Genomic DNA, 6,007 nt, shown 5'->3' on the forward strand with positions numbered 1-6,007 from the left:
AACTGTCGGACAAGCTGTTCTCAATCGTTACTCTATCATTCGATGTTATTTTGGACAGTAGAACTACGTTTTCATCAAGATAATGAGATAATATATATATTTTTTTGCAGAGCTGCGATTTAGATATTGTTCTTTTACTGACCAAAAACATACCTGACTACGTGGTTGCAACATATAATCGTTTACCCTGTAGGTCCAAGGGACGTCTGAAAACAGTGCCCGCAACGAAGTTTGCTCGACCCGAAGGAAGGAGATGATATCGACCAGTGCTTAAGTGGCCCACCTTTAGGGGGCTAAATAGTTCGTTGGTTCGCTTTTAAGGAAAAATCTTGCAGACCTGATAGGAGGAAGTGAAGTCAGTAAACTGACTTTTTTTTTTCATGCTCAACTCTTGGGGGCGTACATAAAAGAAACTTTCATTGCAAGATACTGGAAAATCGCAACCAAATGGGAGGAGATCAGTAAAAACACTCACCCGTAGGGACTGTTGCGCCACAGTGTCCATAAGAATAAACTCCAATGCTGTACACTTATTAGTGGGCCTGCGTGTGCTATGTTATGTTGGCAGCCTGGTAACGATCACCTTCAGTTGAAGTTCCATATTTTCTCTGGTGCTTCTTCCTCCCCTCCAGCTATGGTATTCCAGGTCAGAAAATTAATGATTAGGAACAATTTTTCATTTATGTTCTGGAAAGTTTGTTCAGTTGCTTTAAGTGATTTAAGTTTTTTAATCATCGGGCTCCTGTCTTGTTGCATCTCCTGGCGCTAGCTTTTGAAGTGCAAGAATTTATTCTTTAACACAGTTGCATTCATTTAGTTAATGATCAAATGATATCGCCGGTTTCTTACAAATGCATTCTTTGCTTTCTATATGACAAACCATTTTTAGATAAAAAAGAAAACCTCCATGACCATCAATTTCTTATGAAGAAAGATGGTTTGTCGAAAAGGATTTAGGTGGGCTTCAAATATTTGGAATAATCCGTTGATAACTATGTGATTCCGAACCCTGTTGTTGGCTGTTAACTGCAGGTTAACCGCAGAGAGTACGCCCTTTCAAACTTTGTTGGTCTTGTACGGAAATGTGAGGAAATGAATAAATAAAGAGAGGATTGTCCAATCGCAAGAGGTTCCTTCAATGCGAGGATTCTCAACAAAAGACAGAACAATGAAATGGCGAAATTTTGCATGAAACACACTCCGGAATGCGGATGTCGTGGAGTGAAATCTTTCGCGACTAGTTTTTCATGAACACCTTGCATGGTCAGAAAATGTCTCTTAGAACAGTGATTAAGGTGACTACTTTGGTATTCCCTCCAACGTTCACTGAAAGTTCAAAAGAGTCCGCGTTAGCATAACACTGCAAAACAGTATCAGAGAATGTCCAGTCTGTCGGTCAGTGCTGTAGTAGATATGGAGTGACACAGCAAGCCATTCTGCCGCACGGGCGCTGTGCAATGTGCTCGGAAACTTCGATCACTCTTTTAATAATGAGTACATATCATGCTCACAGCGATATGCGCCAATGGGTGGTCAGCGCTGCACCGGTCAGTGGATCCACATGTAGCTGTGTTTGGCTTAAAATGTAAAACTTCCGAAAATTTTTAATGGCTGCAGTAAAAAGGATTGCATTCATTTGTTTTAAAAATGAGGATTTTCGGAAAAAGGAAACACAGGGCAAGAACAGCGTAGACTGAATTATTAAAAGCACTGCATAAATAATGCATTTACCTTTATCGGATTATTAATAAGCAGGCTAAGCAAGTGAGGCGCATAGCCGACGCATTTAACAAGTACAAATTACTTGTAACAGTACTGAAGACTGCTTCTGTGTTGCTGGTCTGGTCCTTGATAAGCGACACAACGTTATCACTTCCAAGCGTTTCATTCACTTTGCGCATCTCTTCAGCGGTATGCATCACAGTGTGACAATTCTTGCCTATTCCGACTCAGTATAGTAGAACAATTAATTTGGCGTAGCCACGAAAAATAAATAATGGTTCGCTACCATCTGTCAAAAGTGTCAGACGTGAAGCATTTTTCAAGGTCTCAATATGATGCTTCATTGGTCGGGAATAATATGACTGCATTTACATTGTATAAAGATTTTCCCTTCTCCTAGCATGCATTTCGATCTTCACTCAGGAGTTAAGAAACTTGAGCTGTCAGCGTCAGTTTGGCGTTTCAGCTCCGGAGCGATACAGCCTAGAAGAGACGTAGCTCTCTTGATTTTTTCGGCAATGGTTGCTGTTTTTTTTTTGTGTGTGTGCAAAGTACCGGCGCACTTGTTTCAGGCGATGGCTGTGCTGATAAACAGTTCGCATGCTTAGTATTGTTTTTTATTCGCGTAAATTTCCTCGATGGCCAGCCGAACTTCCTGACACAACAGATGCCCCGTGAAACGCGTCGCATTAGGAAATACATTCTCAACGTTATGGGACTTGCATACTGCTCCCTGTTTTTTTTTTCCAGTGGTAGCGGTTTCACACACAAGTATTTCCATACGTTAAAACCGCGGCGAGCTTTTCTCAATATTTGCAGTAGTATACCAAACTAATCAACTCTCATGCACTACAAATTCCCTCTTTCGGTTGTTTGCTCTGCGTGAGTACACATGACAATACTACGCTGCATCATAAGCTGCAGCGTTTACCTGGAGTTTCTTAAAAGTTTATCAGATTGTATAGCGCGAATATACCTAGCAAAAATTACTGCACAGACTTGCCGAAGAGAGCCCATGCAGCAACCAATGTTACCCGCAAGACGACTTGTTTTCGGATGAAGCAGCATAAGTGGTCTAACGTATTTGTGGTTTTGTGCCATGACGCTCAACGCGTTCGGCCAGTTTGTTTGACTTAATCAGTGAGGTAGAGCAATAATTTTGATTTATTGCGTTCCGTCTTGCTTATCAGTGTGACCTGCCTTCAGCCCACTTTCTCGTAGTACGAACTTCTCGAAGACGCAGTTTTAACAGGCGATGACATAGGCTCTTGTCTACTGAGAGAGCGAGAGCGATACAGAACAAATTTATTAATATAAAGTACTTACGCGGATGATTCACCCAGGTTCGAGAAACCATTGGCAAATACAGCCCTCCAGGCCTGAACGATCAGCTGGTACTGAAAGTGGAGCTCTGTGTTATCCGGCTTCGCCTCCCACTGCTCAAAGCTGTTCCTGTAACCTGCACGCTTTTCGTTGCTCGGGGCAGTTCCAAACTATGTGGATGATGTCAAAATTTCTCTGCGGGCCGGACATGCATTCGTGGAGTATTGCGCGAGCCAAATCTTATTGTGTCGAGTTAGGCTTGGTAGTGCGCCGCCTTGCATGTTTCACCATACAGTGAAACCCTGACCCTGGCGAGTGAGGTCTTTATGGGGACTGCGTATTTCATGCGACTGATTCGGTGGAAGTTTATGATTTCGTCTTCGGTGAGACTGAGCATCTACGATCCGGACGTTTGAAGCAGACTTTGTGAACACTCCGTTTGGCACATGTGTAGTGTGTGCGAGAGACTCTGGCCCCAAATGGACTTGACACCGGTGAGTAATCCAATGTATGACACTTTGTGTTTGGAGACTCTACCAAATCAAAATACTGAGACAGCTACATGCTACTTTGCAGATCATCGGGCAGTCTTCTTCTTTGTCAAGCAAAATGAATAAAAGATGTGTATACCCAATGTCTCTCATTGCTAAACATACAAGACCACTAAAAGTTCAGCCAGAGAAACGTACACCCTTGGTCAAATGTCCTGAAGGCAAGTGATTTTCACACCAGACGCAAAATGAAGCCATTACGGCGCCATTAAAGACTAAATGGCCGTGAAATGTTATGAGATGGTTGCTTGGTGTAATAAGAAAGCGTTTCCTAGCATCTTGAACGCTCTCTGGCCTTTAATGCAGACGTCCAATTTTTGAACAACCGCCGACACATTGCTTCTTTAAAATTTTTTTACCTTCTCTATCATGACAGTATTAAAATCAACAAACAAGAATACTTAAAACCACCATACAAATATTCAGCCAGAACAAACCATGACAGGACGATCAGACCATTTATCACCCGCTGTAACACGTTTAAACATTCCTTCTTCCCGTCCATCATAGAAACTTGCGCAATAAAAAAAACAAACGTTCATCATAGAAGCCTGGAATAATCTGCCACTCGACATTGTCTCCACATCTGCAGATGCATTCAACACCAAAGTAGAAATATTTTTTGCCCAGCAAACTGCAACAATGTGAGCAGAGGTATTTATGCGGATGGCTCTAACAAATCATGGAGTGTGTTGAGTGTGTTTCATGTGCATACATCGCCGGTATTAAGCGAAATACTTAATGTTTCTTGTTGTTCAATGTTCCTTGTTATTCCGTTGTTTTCTTTTTTTTTGTCTTCTAGGATGCATTGTAGACTGTCTGTAAAAGTGTGACTCTTTTACCCACTTCTGTATGAGCCTGTCATAAGGCTTACAGTATAAATAAATAAAATAATGGTGGCGTGACGCCTCCATTGTGCAGCTGAGACGAAAATTATTTGACTTCAGGACTTTTAGCCAAGACTGTACCTCTCGCTACGTATATCCTGACATAGCTGTGCTAATCCACTACCATTTTTTTTTGTTGAGGCACACTGTAGCAGTATTCAGAGCAATAAGTAAACCTAAAATGAAAACAAGCAGCTGTAAAACCTTAAAATCACATTAAAAATGTTCTACCTGGGAGTTTTTTTTTTCGTTAAAAAATTACTTTCTTTTTTCTAATCTTCAGTTTTTCTTTTTCAGCCTTCACATCTCTAGTTTGTACACAACGTTTCCGGGGGCTGACAGCGATTTTTTTGCTCAGGTTCTAATTGACTCCTTACAAAGACATTTACTCTTTATGCACTCTCCTGTGTTATAGTGCTGGTGAGCAGCGTTATGAAATGTTAAATCTCATATTCATCAGAAGCTTCATGATGGCGTTTACAGTTTTCTCTTCGTTATTCCAGTTGCCTGTTATAACTATGCGGCGCTAAGGGTTCCCGTCTTCCTGCGAAATAAGTAAACAAGCAAAATTACCCGAATGCCACCGTGGCCAATAACAAAATCTGAATTGGCTCCCGAATAGGTAAAAATATATACCGAAGTGCTCAAATGGCTCACGCACGAGTCACGCGTGTCAACCGCACAAAATCTGCGGTTGCGTAGAGCTACTTCCTTGTTTCGCAACGTTACAACGTTTAAACTATACTAAACTGAAACCCACGCCGGAAAAAGCGTGATGGTTACCGTCGAGGGCTGGTTCGGGACTTCCTGCCTCGATCGCTCTTATCGCGAACTGGTTAGTCATTTGTTTGTGTGCCGATTTTTCCTCACCACCATTTCATCTCCTGGCTTGGAATGCACGCGATGGCCAAATGCTCATCACATGTGTAAGCATTCGTAATAGTTTACACGCCTTTCGGTTCACAAACTACCAATAACGGGCAAGGTTATTTATTAGTACTGATCAATAAGTTGTTGGGCAATATGGGCCCCTCTACATAAACCATGACGCCCTCAACTTTAGACCCATCTGTCTACAGTAATTTATCGTATATAGAATATACTAGCCATTAGAAGAGTCCAATGCTAATGTCACATGTGTGACGGCACAAATTGAAATTGGTTCAAGCGCGGCCCAAGAATGCATGATAGTTGCCGCCAGCTGTTAGGAACCGTTTAAAACACCCTGCATGCACCCAAAACGAAGTGCGTCCAGGTGATAAGGAAGTTCGACCCGCTCGGACGATATCGCTGTTTTTACACTCCGATTACCCTCTCTGCTCATCGTTATCTATGTGCGCTCCACCATGTCGAGGAGACTAGGGGGCGGTACGTAACTGGATACCTCTTTGAGAGGCGGCGCACACTGCGTGACTGCTTCGGACATCCACTCCTGGAGGGCCGGCTAGAACTGATACCGCCTTTCTCCTCCTTTTCCTGCTCCTCGCTCCGGTCTTTAAAGGGAGACATCAGCGTCGCCGAGTT

Source organism: Amblyomma maculatum, chromosome 8, assembly GCF_055883805.1.
Source record: "Amblyomma maculatum isolate TAMU_Amacu chromosome 8, ASM5588380v1, whole genome shotgun sequence".
Lineage (NCBI taxonomy): Eukaryota > Metazoa > Arthropoda > Arachnida > Ixodida > Ixodidae > Amblyomma > Amblyomma maculatum.